This window comes from Sceloporus undulatus, chromosome 1 (genome assembly GCF_019175285.1).
Source record: "Sceloporus undulatus isolate JIND9_A2432 ecotype Alabama chromosome 1, SceUnd_v1.1, whole genome shotgun sequence".
Classification (NCBI taxonomy): Eukaryota; Metazoa; Chordata; class Lepidosauria; order Squamata; family Phrynosomatidae; genus Sceloporus; species Sceloporus undulatus.
The window spans coordinates 290672409-290688079 of NC_056522.1; the positions used below are offsets into that span (position 1 = coordinate 290672409).

At 43.6% G+C, this 15671-nt stretch overlaps 1 protein-coding gene across 3 annotated transcripts in view; it reads right to left on the reverse strand.

Annotated features, from left to right (window-relative positions):
• The window catches only part of GAS2 (growth arrest specific 2), a 154168-nt gene extending 138836 nt beyond the window's left edge, over positions 1-15332 (reverse strand). Inside the window, exon 1 of one of the 3 annotated variants that reach the window (XM_042446128.1) lies at positions 15077-15332. The gene's annotated coding sequence lies outside the window, so the exon portion shown is untranslated. Of the gene's footprint in view, positions 1-15068 lie in introns of all 3 variants that reach the window. The other 2 variants (XM_042446387.1, XM_042446214.1) reach the window with 2 other exon arrangements.
• Positions 15333-15671: the final 339 nt, after the last annotated feature.

Here is a 15671-nt window from a genome sequence, read left to right on the forward strand (position 1 = left end):
AGGAAAAAGGTGAGTAGAAGGGTAGAAGGAAGTCAGACATTTATGTTATATGTCTTTTAAGAATATGATGTGAGTCTTTAATGTCAGATATGTTTATGTTTATGTGTAATGTGTATATTGTTTATCTGTCTATGTATGGTTTTGTGATGGATGGGAAATAAAAATTAAGTTTAAAAAAGAAATCTCTGTATTGCAGATTCTGGCTGAGGAATAACGAAGGCGAGATACCTTGGTAGATGATGATGATGATGATGATGATGATGATGATGATGATGATGATGATGATAATATATTTATATTCTGCCTTTTCCTGAGGGAATCAAGGCAGATTACAACACAAAATATAACAATAAAATATCATAAGAATAAAAATTCACAATTATAAACAATCCCATATCCCAACCCTCCCCCAATCATAAAATAATAGTCAAAGAGAAATAAAATAGAGATTAAACATCATGATAAAATTTTAAACACAGATTTTCTAAAATTAAAGGTAGATTTGAGGTGAGACAGATATCTTTTTCAAGGGGGTAATGCGCCATTGATGTTGATGAGGGGGAGGCTAATCAGGAAGGGCTAACCTGGAAAAGCCTGTCAAAAGAGATCCATCTTAACAGTCTTTTAAAAGGCTTCTTTCTAGAGTGGTAATGTGACAGATCTCATCTGGCAGGTCATTCCATAGGCTAAGAGCGGCAGATGAAACAGTCCTCTGGATCACTGCAGCCAGTCTGGTTTTCTTAGGTTGCAGCAGATTCTTTCCAGAGGACCTAAGTGTGTGGGGTGGATTATGTGGAGGAAGGTGCTCCCGCAAGTAGTCTGGATCTAGGCCATGTAGGGCTTTCAAGGTAATAACCAACACCTTGTACTGTGCCCGGAAACTAATTGGCAGCCAATGAAGAAATTTCAAAACAAGTATTTTATGGTCACCTCTAGATGTACCTGAGATCAATCTGGCTGCCATATTTTGGACCAAAGTTGGCACAAGGGTAGCCCCATGTAGAGCACATTGCAAAAGTCAAGTTGAGAGGTTACCAGCGCATGTATGACTGTTTCTAGGTCACCCAGCTCCAGGAAGGGTCACAGCTGGTGTATCAGCCGAAGCTGATAATAGGCACTGCTGTCACATCTATCTCAAGTGTCAACTGGCGAGATGAGTCCAGGAACACCCCCAAGCTGTGTACACAGTCCTTCAGAGGAAGTGTGACCCCATCCAGCACTGGTGCTATAGGGGTCCCCATATAGGGTTGCCATAAGTCAGGACCTCCAAACCGGGACAAATGTAGGACAAAATTTTCAAATGTAGGGCAAATTTTTTAAAAATGGAGGACATGCAAAAATTTGATTTTTTTAAAAATTTCATATAAATGCATGTTTCTTAGGCATGATCAAAATGGAAGACATTTGGCATTATTCCTAGACAGATGGCAGAAATGTGCTTCCCTTTCTGGCCAAAAACCAGAAGAGGAGGAAGAGTGGAAGAAGCAGAGGAGGAGGAGGTGGAGGAGGAGAAGAAAAGGAGGAAGAAGAGGAGCAGGAAGAGGGGAAAAGGAGGAGGAGGAAGAAGAGGAAATAGAGAGGAAGAAAAAGGAGAGGAAGAGGGGAAGGATGAGGTGGAGAAGAAGAGGTGGAGAAGAAGAGGAGGAGGAGGAAGAAGAAGGGGAGGAAGAGGAGGAGGAGGAGAGGAGGAAGAAGAAGAGGAGGAGGAGGAAGAAGAGGAAGAAGAGGAGGAAGAAGAGGAGACAGAAGAAGAGGAGGAGGAGAAAGAAAAGGAAAGGCACTTTCCCCTGCCTTGCAGCCTCCCCGGCCGGCGGAGGAGGTGGCAAGGGAGGGGAAAAGGGCCTCACCAAGGCAAGGCCCTTTCTCCCTGCCTTGCAGCCTCCCTGGCCGGCGGAGGAGGCCAAGCAGGGAATGGGCCTCGCTGAGGCGAGGCTCCTTTCCCTGCCTGGCGTCCGTTGGAGGGGGGGATCCCGGGGGAAAATTGTAGCTAAGTTCAGAGGACTGGAACATCTGAGTGTGTGGCAAGTAACATCATTGCCCCTGCCAACAGAAAAGGATGCTTCATCTGCTTCATGCATCTGAGGAAGTAGACTCAAGTCTACAAAAGCTCATGCTCCCAGCTTCTTTCTTTCAATTAGTCTCAAAGGTGCTACAAGATCCCTTTGCAAACAGAAAAGCATGTCAACCTTATGAGTCCTGGATCCACTAAACCATTGCCTAAAGAGACAATTCCAGTCAGGATAGGCAATACAGTCAACCCTCCATATCCACAGATTTTTTTATCAAGAGATTCAAGCATCCATGATTTGAGAATATTTAAAAATGTATAAATTTCAAATAGCAAACCTTCATTTTACCATTTTAAAGAACACCATTTTACTGTGCCATTGTATTTAATAAGATCTGAGCATCCATGGTTTTTTTGTTATCCACAGAGGGGCCTGGAACCAAATCCCAGTGGATACCAAGGGCCCATTCTACTGGGCTAATATGACTTGGCATTCATAGCATATTGTACGTTGAAAGTGTATAGTGCATCAGAAAGTTGAACATACTGGATACTATAATGCAATGGATATTCCATGCTTTTCCAGAGTAAGCAGATGGAAAGAACAAGATTCCTTTTCACATGTAATTCTAGTGCCCTGGAATATTTTTGTCTGTCACACAATTTTGCAACATCCCTATATTATAGCCTTTTCCCCCTTTCATATACTTAGGGGCTTTCTATACTGCCCTTTGGGACGTCCTCCGGACGTCCCATTTTAAAAAAGGGGCGTCTCTTATAGACGCCCCTGGGCCTAGTACGGACTCCGTCCGTACAAGATGGTGCCAGCCCGTCTACATGGCCGGCGCCATCTTTGCGTATCGGACGCTAAGCGTCCGTACGCGTCGTGTCCCTTGTGACGTAGCGAGTGCGCCCCTGGCGCCTCGCTACGTCGCAAACGCGACGTAAAAAGAAGCTCCATTTTGGAGCTTCTTTTTCAGTCCGCAGGGGAGCCGCGCCGTATGGAGGCTTCGGCTCTGCCACGGACTAGCCGGCGGCGGCGGCAGACCGCCACAAAGCAGCGGTCTGTACCCCGCCACAGTTTCCTCCAATGAATTTCATCAATAGTGGATAAGTGCTGTGCTGTTCAGAGTAATCCTGCTGTTTGCTGTTTAGCAGAGCTCACTGTAGTGAGCAACAGCTGCAACTATACAGTCAGCCCCACCTGGCCTGTTGTCCCCATGAACTTAGCTCTGCTCATTTTAAACCAAGCTCTAATTATATAATTAACATTGCACTATGAATGGTATATACATTATAAAAAATTTTGAGGCCACCGGGTATTTTGTCCAGATTGTTTGTCTGGCCGAGTGATAAATCATTATTATTATTATTATACCACTGAAAGAAAACATACTGGAAACAAGCAGAAATCTCATTCAACAATAATGATATACTGCATAAGACAAAAGCAACAAACCTAGTTAAACAGGAAAGGTATGAGCTGCAGCTACAGAGAACTTCTGGCTTTCCTGCCTAGAAGGAACAAATACTAGAGAGCAACCCTTTAAAAAAGCAAAGAAGAGAAAGTATTCAGAAACCCAGGCAGAGCTTAACAGAGTCTAACACATTTCTACCCCTCCTTATATTTCTCATTGGCACAACAAAAGGCACATAAAAAGAACAAAACTCTTCCTCCTGGTTTTTCTTGCAAAATTGACTGATGTATTTTCAAACAAAAATAAAGATAAAGTATGCCTTCTGTTGTTAACACTGGAACTTGCAAAGCAGGTTGCCAGAAAGAAGAGAGACAAGAAAGAGAGCTGGATGAGACATTCATAAATAAGCACTTACATTGTGCCCACAAAGCATATAGAGTAGCTGGCACTATTGCTGAAAGCCAGTGTGAATCTACACACAAACAGAGGCTTGTGCATTAAGGATAGCATTGCTAGAAGATGAACAAACCAAACTTTCATTTTAAAAAGCAAGTTACACATTGGAATCAATCCAAAGACTGTTGAAAATCAATTCCATCATCACGTGAGGTGCTTTGCAGCAGATATGCATCTTCAAGAAAAGAAAAAGGAAAAAGAAAAACATCTGGCCCTCTATTGAGATGTAATAGATAGCAATACTGGAGCTGCCACTTGCACTGCAGAAAAAATGCAGTTTGACACTGCTTTAATTACCATGGCTCAATGCTATGGATTTCTGGGATTTGTAGTTTTGTCAGATATTTATCCAAGTGCTCTGGTGTCACAACAAACTACAGATCATAGAAATCCATAGCATTGAGCCACGGCAGCTAAAGTGGTGTCAGTCTGCATTATTTCTGTAGCGCTGATGCAGCCTGAGAGGGCAGAGTGACTCTGTCAGAGCTAGATGAAGATATTTTGCTGTATGAGGCAACGATCAAGATGGACCCTCCAATTCCATATTCAAATCCTGACTGACACTTGAATATTTCCTCAAAACTGGTGATGATACAACATCCTTTACTGCATGGGAGAGCAATAGGCTAGGCTATAGGCCAAAGGAAAGAATGCATGAAAGATGGCTTCACTCTCTTCTCCAATACTTTTCTGTCACCTCCCAGTACCTTCCACCTGAAGTGACTGTTTCATTCTGTCTAATGTTAGGGACAACTCAATCTCCACATTTCTTTATTTGGAGCAGGACCAAGAAGCATGGCATTTAGCCTTTTTCTCTGGCAGGAAGCCCAGCTCCCTCCATCACATCCTCCTCCTTTCCCTACATTTCAGCCTTCCATCCAGGAGGAATCCCTAGAAGCAAGGCATTTACATTTGGAGCAGGACTAAGAAGCATGGTTTCTATCATCCCCTCCACCCCCTACATGTTTTCCTGAATGTGTTGCCGCTTGCATCACTGATGACTGACATGCATTTTGAAGTGGCACAACCTAATGGGAACGATAATCGTGCCAAAAAAAAGTGAATACCCTGAATAATGAAAAGATCCGCTTTCATAGTGGGAACAGCACCTCAACTGGAATCGATTCTCCAACCCAGACTGAAAATAAATCACAAACTGGTTTAAATATAAGTGGGAATGGGCCTAAAGAGTTAGACATGCAAGGGCAGAGTGAGATTGTTGCTAAGGCAATGGCTGGCTTAAGCTAGAAGCGATAGAACTCCATATACTGTGGGGAAAAGTAAGAGCCTACTCAAAGTATTTTGTTGTTGAGGTGGAAGAAGAAGATGGTGCCAATTCTCATTTTGTATAAAAAAGACAAGTAGATAAGAAGTTGAATTTTTCTCATGACCCACTGCATGACCATGGACAAGTCACACTCTCTCATCCTCAGAGCAAGGCAAAAGCAACCCCTCTCTGAACAAATCTTGCCAGGAAAACCCATGATAGAATCTCCTTAGCATTGCCATATGTTGGAAGTGATTTGAAGGGATACAACAACAACCTTCCTTTTATTATTATTCTCAGTCGCCTTGATAGCCTTACCACAAGTGTCACTAGCAGAGAGCTTGAAAGCTTTCTGGTAGCAATCCTGATAACTAATATGCCAGCAGAATCCCAGGTGGGGTCCCCCCATATGGGAATTGGAGATATTGGTTTGTGCTTATTTTCTTTATGTAGTGGGACCCATATGAGGCTGCCCCACATCATTTTTTCAAGCTTTATAGTGGTTCAGTCCATTAGGTTCCTGGAACAGAACTGGGGATGAGGTAGGGATCAAATACTATTCATTCAACCCATTATTGAATTTCACTTTTCTACTACAAATTATTTTGTGAATTGCATGATGATCATGAGGATAATAATATAGATTATGATGATACTGAAAATGCTATGGTAAAGTTAAGCTATTTTCATTCACATATTTCTTGACACTGTTCTTGAAGAACGTGTCATGAGCACCAATATTTGCTATATCTAAGTTCAATAATATTAAGAAAATTGTAGAGGACCAGCACTTGTGACTGACAAAACTAAGCTCTTGACTCAAATTATGGCTTGAGGCAGAGGAGGACTTGACAAAGCAGTATAACTCTCTTCCTTAAAGTAAAATGACTTGAAGAGAAGCCATTTTGGGGCTGTGCAGACAGATCAGGTCTGCGGCAACTGCACAGCACGGCCCTGATCTGGCCTTTCCAGGATGCGAAAAGGAGCTGCAAAAAGTGGCTCCTTTTTGCACCCTGGAAAAGGTGCAATAGCCGTGGCACCATGGCTTTACAGCGCTCCTTCAGCTCTACACTGTGTGGACACAGCGCCAAGGAGTGTCTCGACTCCGCCCCCAATCCAGCCTTTAAGGCCATTCTGCACAGGACTTTGTTACCTGTTTTACAGCTGATTTACAATAGCTCCTCCTTAGTGTTCTTAAGATGTGCTTTGAAAAAATCTTACTTAAGAGCTGGAATTTTAAATGTTTGTTTGAATATCTTTTTGTGTTGGAAACACCAACTGCACCAATTTTACTCTTTTGCTGTTGTGATTTTTATGTTGAATTTTATATTTTGGTTTTATGGTTCTTATCTATTTTCTTACTGTAAGCCACCCAGAGAACTTTGGGTGGGGCTAAAGAAAAAAAGTTTCTGTTATCTGAAGGAAGGAAAGCAGATACGTAGAAAGGTAGATACTGAGGAAGGTGAAAGAAAAAAGTGCAAAGGCAGGCTTAATGCTGATTATAAAAAAACCAAAAATAATGGCCACAGAAGATATACATAAATTCAATCTAGACAATGAGGAAACTGAAATAGTTAAAGAATGTCTGTATCTTGGATCAAACATTGATCAGAATGGAGAGTGCAGTCAAGAAATCAGAAGAAGACTAGGAATGGGAAGGGCAGCTATAAAAGAACTAGACAAGATCCTAAAGTGTAAAGCTATTCAACTGAGTACCAAAGTTAGAATAGTCAAAACCATTGTATTCCCCCTCACCATGTATGGACATGTGATCTGGACAGTTAAGAAAGCAGATAAGAAGAAAATCAACTCAGTTGAGATTTGGGGCTGAGGATATCGTGGGCAATCATAAAGACAAACAAATGAGTCTTTGAACAGATCAAACATGAAATCTCCCTGGAAGCCAAGATGGTCAAAATGAGGTTGACGTACTTTGGCCACATCATGAGAAGGCATGATACATTAGAAAAGAGAATAATGCTAGGAATAGGGTTGCCATAAGTCAGGACCTCCAAACTGGGACAAATGTAGGACAAATGTAGGGCAACATTTTCAAATGTAGGACACATTTTTTAAAATGGAGGACGTGCAAAACATTGAGGGTTTTTTTAAAATGTTAGCATAAATGCATGTTTTTTAGGCATGATCAAAATGGAGGACATTTTGGCATTATTCTTAGACAGATGGCAGAAATGGACTTGCCCTCGGGTTCAACTGTACTTCTCAGAAGTGTGTACTTGGTCAAGGGACTGTGGTTTTTCTTCACTGCGCATGAGTTTGTAAAAATCACAGCAAGTTACATTGGGCGTGCTTCAGAGGCTTGTTGATATCATCATCATCATCATCATCATCATCATCATCATCATCATCACTATAATTGTCCAGGAAAGGCAGACTTGTTAGCATTCAAAGCGCCATAAATACACAGAAAATGCACTTGCATATATTTAATAATAAAGAATAATGAAAAAAGAATAAAAAACAAGGCAGGGGTGTATATATTTAATAATAAAAATTAATGTAATAAAATAAAAAACAAGCAATAATAAAAATTAATGAAATAAAATAAAACAAGCAATAATAAAAATTAATAAACTAAAAAATAAAAAGCAATAATAAAAATCAATAAAATAAAATAAAATATTTTATATTTTTAAAAATAATTTTAAAACCCCAAAAAATCAAGGCAGACCTAATGGCTACTGACTCCGCTTTCCTCCTCCTCCTCCTCCTCTGGCCCAATTCTGCCCTGGCCTTCAGGCACCCTTCCTCCAGCTCCTTCCTTCCTCCTCCTCCTCCTCCTCCTCTGCCCCAATTCTGCCCTTCAAGGCACCCTTCCTTCCTCCTCCTCCTCCTCAAGGCTATGGAATCCTGGGAACTGTAGCTCTGTGAACCATTCAGCCTCCTTTTTTACAAGAGAGCTCTGGTGCCACAACAAACTACAATTCCCAGAATCCTATAGCACTGAGCCATGGATGTTTAAGGGGGGTCAAACTATTTCTGCAGCCTTTTGCTACCCCAAAGCTACCCCCTATTTACAAGCAAGGCAAAATCTCTTCCTTCACCAAGCCATTGAAAACCAACCCAAGTGGAGGGCTGATTGCTTCTTTCCCATTGGTCAGCTTCAGGAGAGATTTGCATATTACAAGTAAAGGTGTTTAGGGCCTCAAAAACAATCCTGTGATAAAGAATTACAAGAATACTGACGCGGTAGACATTTAAAAGATGAGGCATTTAGACTCCCAGTGAAACATCAACGATTTATGGCCTTTTTTTTCTTACTGTAACCTGGAAAGTAATGCCTCTTGCAAGACATATATACCAAGTGGGCTGGCAATAGCTCTGAGTGGCAGGTGTCCTGAAGACCTGCTCTCTAGGCTATCCCAGGCAGGGAGGCGGGGGAGGGTGGCACACAGCCATGGGGAGGGGGTGGAGCTGCCTCCAGAGCCGGGCGGGGCCAAACTGGGGTGGGACTGTGTGGCCTGCCCCAAACTGGGAAAGTCCCACCCCCAGGCGGGATATGGCAACCCTAGCTAGGAAAGGTAGAGGAGAGAGCAAGACTGCACACTAGATAGATTGACTCAGTCAGGGAGCTTATAGATCTGAATCTGCAGGACCTGAGCAGAGCAGTGGAGCACAGGGAATCTTGGAGATGCCTCATCCACAGGGTTGGCATGAACTGGGATTGACTTGAGGGCAGTTAACAACACCAAAGATAGGTAGGTGGATAGGTGGGTGAGTTCATGCAATGAGTGCTGAAAGGACTGTAGGGAAAACAAGGTCAGAGGAAACATGCTTGGGGAGTCTCAAGATTTGCAAAGGCCAAAAGCCCTCCCCGAAAACAACTCAATGAGAACTGAGCATGCTCAGTGAGCACAGACTGCTGCTTATCTGTTACAGGAAGGGAAGAATAGAAAAGGCAGAGTAGGACATACAATTCTACTATTCTGGAGGAAAGCATGGCTATTTGGCTGAATCACTAAACAGGAGCACATCATTGCACTATTTTGCTGCAGCTCCCAATTGTACAGTTAAAACTTAAAACATTTGGAACCAATCCAGTTTAGTTTCACTGACCTCAGCAGAACTAAAGAAAAGTGTTTTGATTTAAGCATGGACAGTAAGCCTTCTAGGGAGAGACGGCATCACATATGTTTTTATATGCAGTACCCAATACACCGTTGGTGTCAAATAAACTTTAAATGATAGCAGTGGAGGTTTTTAGGTTGAAAATGTGGGTTATTTTTCTTCATTTTATTGGAACTTTTATGTATATGATGTCATGATGTAAGCCGCTTTGAGAATTGCTGTTAATAGAAGATAGACTCTCCAAATGTTTCTGACTGACCCCACAGCCTCAGAATACATAATTCTAACAATACAATAATTCCCCCTTAAAAAAAACTGAAAATCTCACTAAAACTTTGAAATCGATTTCTACATTTATAGAAAAAAATACCACATTATAAATAATACAAGAAATACTAGGGGGAAAAATACTCCAAATGCAAAACAGCAACTATCAGTCACTGAAAACCTCCTGAAACAGATACATATCGTCCAGTTTCCAAAAATTCATGGACAATCATGTTGGGCCTAAACAGAAACAGGGTTAAAAAACAATTATTGTTTCTATTAACAAAGCACGTGCAGTAGGATCTAGGGATGGAGGATTCTGTTGGAAGACAGAGCTGTTTAAGAACAAACAGCATACAGGGTGTATCTACACTGCATAAATAAAGCAGTTTGACACCACTTTAACTGCCATGACTCAGTGCTATGAAATTCTGTGAGGTATTTGGCCTTCCTTGTCAGAGAGCTCTGGTGCCTACCATACTACAAATCCTAGATCCCTTAGCACTGAATCATGGAAGTTAAAGTGGCATCAAACTGCTTTATTTATGCAGCCCTAGACTTTCTAAAGGTATAAGATAATATTTTGTCTCCAGTATGTGACTGAAACATGGTTCAGGTATGTAATTAATGCCCTTACTTCATATTTACTTATTCCCTTATTACTGATTTCTTTTAATCTAGCCTCCTCTATTCTATGGACTCAGGATAAGTAACAACACACCAATTATTCTGTGCCTTCTGACTCTTACCTGAGCCTTGACCATTGTAAGATATTTTCATTTTTCTTTTTTTTTAAAGGCCTTGAGTCATTTCAGCAAACTGTACAGGTCTGAATTTGATGTGTGTGTGCAGAATGATAGTTCTTACATTGAAGGAAAGCCTCTGAGTACACTTCATCTGTCTTAGTGGGCTCAGTTTGATACTGAGAGGTATACTTCAAAGTACATTCCAGATTGTGTATTATGGTTAAAGTGAAACATAGGCATGAAAGTGGTCTCTTAGGTACACTAGTGTTTGGGAACTTCAACTCTCAAAGAGTTCAAAGAGTAGAGACAGTGGTAAAGGCCCATGTGAGTTACATTCCAAAATATGTGGAAGGCCAAAGCCATTCCACCCCTGACTTCTTTCATTGCTAGCACCTCATGCTGAGGACAAAAGAGTTGGGAGTCAGTGCACAGACTGGAAAACTGGAATAGGTTGCTCCTTATTAACATTCTCATGGTCATGTCAAACCATAGCCGAGATCTTAGGCTATTTTAGAGAATAAAATATAAGAAAATACATATTAACTCTAACTACATTGTAAGTACACAATATGTGTAATCTTAATGCTTATTTTCCCCTCTAACAATAATAAATAACAGGATAAAACATAAGCTCACTCATATGTAGCAAGAGCTATTATATTTTTGCAAGGAAATTCAATCTTTCTATTTCTCTCTAGTTATTTTATTATCCATATAAACTATACCACAACCAATTTAGCCCAGAGTTCTGGAACTCTCCCAGAGTAGCTTGGAGCATACTGCACATGTTAAAGGGAAGGAGGAAAGGAGTGGGAGAGAACCACCATCTGAAACTCATTAATCAATTAGAATTTTTAAGGGCTTACATCAAAATGTGATCTATTCTGATAAAGTAAACTCTAATTCACAAGCAGCCTTTGTCCTTTGTGTTATGAATACATTTGATACAAAGTGTATGGTGTGCTTAAAACACAGCAGGAAAGGAACCTGGCACATGCCTGCACTCTGATGCTTAATACTTATGCAAGCCTGTTGGGTTGGAAGCCAGCACAAAATGACATTAGCAAATATATTCATTTTTCTTGCAGGTGGTCACTAACAGGGCAATTCTATGCACAGCCACTATTCCAAAGATCATAGCGGTGAACAGCAAGTAAGCTAATTAGCAAGTAAGCTAATTTGCCCCCAACAGTCTGGGTACTCATTTTAGCTCCCTCCTCGGAAGGATGCAAGCCTGAGTCGAGCTTGGGCCCTTTTGCTGGTCTTGAACTCGCAACCTTGTGGTTTTTGAGTGAATGGCTGCAGTACAGGCATTTAACCACTGCGCCACCAGGGCTCCATCTTCAGAAAGAGGCTGGACAGCTACCTGCTGGGGATGTGCTAGCTCAGTGGTTCCCAAACTTTAGTCCCCCATTTGTTTTGAACTTCACCTCCCAGAAGCCCCAGCCAATTTTGCTGACAGTCAGGAGTTATGGGAGCTGAAGACCAAAACACCCAGAGGACCAAAGGCTGGGAACCCTGACCCTGCACTGAACAGGGGGCTGGACCTGATGGCTCATAGGGTCACTTCCAGCTCTACAATTCTATGGGGAGAAAACCATGCTCCCCTTAAAACCCCTTAGACCTTTTCGATCCCACCATTCACAGCAAGTCTGGCACTCCCCCCACCCCCAGTTCCTTCATTAACAGAAGCATAAAATCACTTCTGCAGAGACAGCCTTCCCCCGCCCCAGTGCTTCACTCTTGGGATCACTCTCTTGCCCAGATGGCTGGAAGCCCTTGGCAAACAGTAACTGAACGCAGCTCCACCAGCCTTCTCTGGGCAATTGGTCCCAAAGAAGGGGGGGGGGGCTTACAGTGTTTTAGCTAATGTTTCATTTAATCCCATCCAGGCTGCCCTACTTGCCTCTCTCTCTCTTCCCCATCTTCTCCACTCCTCTCTCAATCCTGCCTTCCCCTCTCCTCCTTTCTCTCTCTCTCCATCTTCCCTTCCCTTCTCCTTCTTTCTTCTTTCCCTCAGTCCTGTCTCCCTCAGTCCTCTCTTTCCCCCTCCTGTCGTCTCCTCTGCTCCCTTCTCATTCTCCTTCAATCCTCCCTTCCCCTCTCCTCCCTTTTTCTCTCTATCTCATAGGATCTACGTGTGATAAAGTCTCTCTTTCTCCTCCTCTCCTGGTCCTCCTTTCCATCCAGCAAAAGTGCCCTTTGCGGCAGCAGTCCTTGAGCCCAGATCTGCAATGCGACGAGCGAAGGGAAAGCCCTAAGAAAAGAGGATGGGGGGGGGGGGCAGCCCTCTATTATGCTGAAAAGAGGAGACCAAGGGTTCCTCCACCGACCCCTTTCCTTCCGCCCCCCCCCCCCAATTCTCTAGCTAGTTCCCAAGAAAGGCTGAAAGCCACTCCTATAAATATGAAACTGATGCTTCTATTAGTCCTGCTCCAAATGGAGGGTGTTTTGGAATTCTTCCTGGACGGAAGGTGCAGATAGAGGACTTGTCCTGGGGGAGGACCTCTGGTCACCCTGCCAAAAGCGCAGATTATTATAGGAATATAATATAATATAATTAATATAATACTGTACATCCTAGTGGTGTAGAGGTTTGAGCTTCGGAGTATGACTGGAGAGCAGGGTTCAAATCTCATGAAACTCACGGAGAGAGTTACACTCTTTCAGCCTCAGAGGATGGCCATGACAACACACACACCCCAAAACACATGCTGCCATGATAAGTTCGCCTTGGGGTCGCCATACATCAAAAATGGCCAGCACCCAACATCCACATAAAATGTAAATGCTACTAAGTATATTTCTGAAGGGATGGACCAGGAGAAAGTGGCATCTCATGAGTAGCATGAGATGCCAGGGTATTTTATTATCATTATTATTCAATATGCAAGAATGATTGCGTTGTTTTAGGAGGGAGGGGACAATGAGATGTGGTTTTTTTATATAATGTATGATGCATTTGATATTTTTTAAATGCCTGTTGTAAGCTCCCTCGAAGCTGTTGGAGAGGCGGGGTAAAAATAAATAATTATTATTATTATTATTATTATTATTATTATTATTATTATTATTATTATTATTATTTCTTCTCATTTCGTGGACCCATTCCCCCCCCCACTCTCCCAGAATGTCATAGCACTGAGCCATGGCAGTTCAAGTGGTGTCAAGCCGGATTATTGCTGCAGTGCAGAGAATGACTTCCAGAGGTTGGTTATGGATCACCAAATCCCATCATCAGAATAACCAGTGGCCAGGGATGATGGCAACTGGAGGATGATAGCACCATCGAGATGGCCATAGATACATGAAACCCTAAAGCATTGGCTGCCTCACAATAAGTTCCTTCTGCCTCCCACTCCCTCTCAAACCCAGGCAGCCCACGCTTCCAAGAGTCTCCTGGGTCTGGCTTTGCTGGAAGAAAGCACTGCAAACGATCTGCATTCAAAGTCCCCTATTCATGCGCAAAAGCCCTGCGCTGCAAGACCAGCTCCTCCAAGTGGCAACCATGCTTTCAATTTAATTTAGTTCAATTTAATTTATCCTCTCGAGAAAGAGACCTGAACCCCCCCCCTTCCTTACCCCTCTCCAGTGCATGGGTCCTTATCGTCAAGGAGGACCAGGCAACGCAAAATGGAGGACATTCCCCAAAAAATAAAAGCTAAAAAATACTCCCCCAGAAATGCAAAACTCATGCTCCTTAGCCCTGTTCCAAATAGAGGACCTTTGGGAATTCCTCCTGGAGAGGAGGGGGGAAATGAGTCCTGGAAAAGGAGGATCCTGCTTCATATAAAGGACATCTGGGGATCCCTCCTGGACAGGAGATGGCAATGGAGGGCATTCCTAGAAAAAGGGAGGACTTTACAAAACAGAAAGCTCAAAACACGCATGGAAATGTGAAAGTCGGCTTCTTAAGTCTGTCCATGTCTCCTTTGCAAAATGGAGGACAGGACAAACTATAAAGCTAAAACCACTCTTAGAAGTGTAAATTCGTGCTCCTTAGCCTCTTATGGAGGACCTTCCTGGACAGCAGGCTGAAATGTAGTGTAGGACTCGTCCTGGAAAGGGAGGACCCCTGCTGGTCACCCTGTTCATTCATCACAGTTCTGCTCCAAAGGGAGGACCTTTGGGGAATTCCTCCTGGGCAGAAAGCGGAAATGGAGGACAGGTCCTCGAAAAGGAGGACATGTCCTGGAAAAGGGTGCTATTCGTGCTACCTAGTCCTGCTCCAAGGGAAGGGGATTTTGACACTCCTCCTGGACAGAATGTGGAAATGGAGGAGCCGTCCGGAAAAAGGAGGACCTCCCCTGGTCAGCCTGCTTCTGAACCTGGCTCCAAAGGGAGGACCTTGGGGATTCTTCCTGGAGAGAAGGAGGACATGGAGGACAGTTCCCTGTAAAAAGGAGGACCGCTGGTGTGCTGTTCCTGCTCCCTAGCCCTGCTCCAAAGGGAAGACCTTTGGTCAGTCCTCCTGGACAGAAGGCGGAAATGGAGGACCCGTCCGGGAAAAGGAGGATCCCCCTGGTCACCCTGCTTCTGAAAATGGCTCCAAAGGGAGGATTTTGGAGGAATTCCTCCCGGACAGAAGGGAGGGGGTGGAATGGGAGGGCCTGTCCGGGAAAAGGAGGACGCGGGGGTTCTCCTGCTCCTCGTTTCAGCTGGTTTGCAAAGGCAGAGAGAGTCCTCCTTCCCCTGAGAGGGCTCTGCCTTAGGAGCAGAGATCCAGCCTTCCTTCCTCCCCCCTCCTTTGTCTGTCTTTCTTTCTTTCTCTCTGCAGAAGCAAACAACTCCCTGAAGGCACTGTCCCACTCACTCACTCACTCACTCGCTCTCTCCGCGGGCAAAGTCCCCAGCGCACTCCTCTCCGCTCCGTCGGGCTTTCTTCCTCTCTCTTTGGCCAAGAGCAGCAGCAGCAGCAGCAAGAGCAAGAGCAAGAGCAAGAGCAGGAGCCGCCTTCCTGCCACTCTTCATACTTCGCAGCTCTCTCTCTTTGGGAAACCTGTTCCTTTTTTCCCTTTTTTTTAATAAAACCCTGCCAGAAACAGATTTCCTACATTTCATCCGTCCGCACAGACTTTGGAGCGCCCTTTGGAGGAGAGCAAAGGCAATGGACACTCCACACACACACACACACACACACACACACACCAACAAAGATCTGAGGCAGAGAGATTGAATTACATCCTCCCTTGGCTGGGAATTAGGGGGATTGTGTGGGGAGGATTCAGCTCTGTTGCTTCCAGTATTTTGGGGGGCTGAAGGGGAGGGAAAGTCGGCCCTGCTTGGCTTTACAAAGATCCTGGCTGGGATTGATTGGGAAAGGATTCTTGATACATTGATGAAAGGTTTCCATTGAGAGACCCCAATGACCTGATGGTCGCCTTATCCTTTTGAGGTGGTGAAAAAAGCCTCCGCCTAGA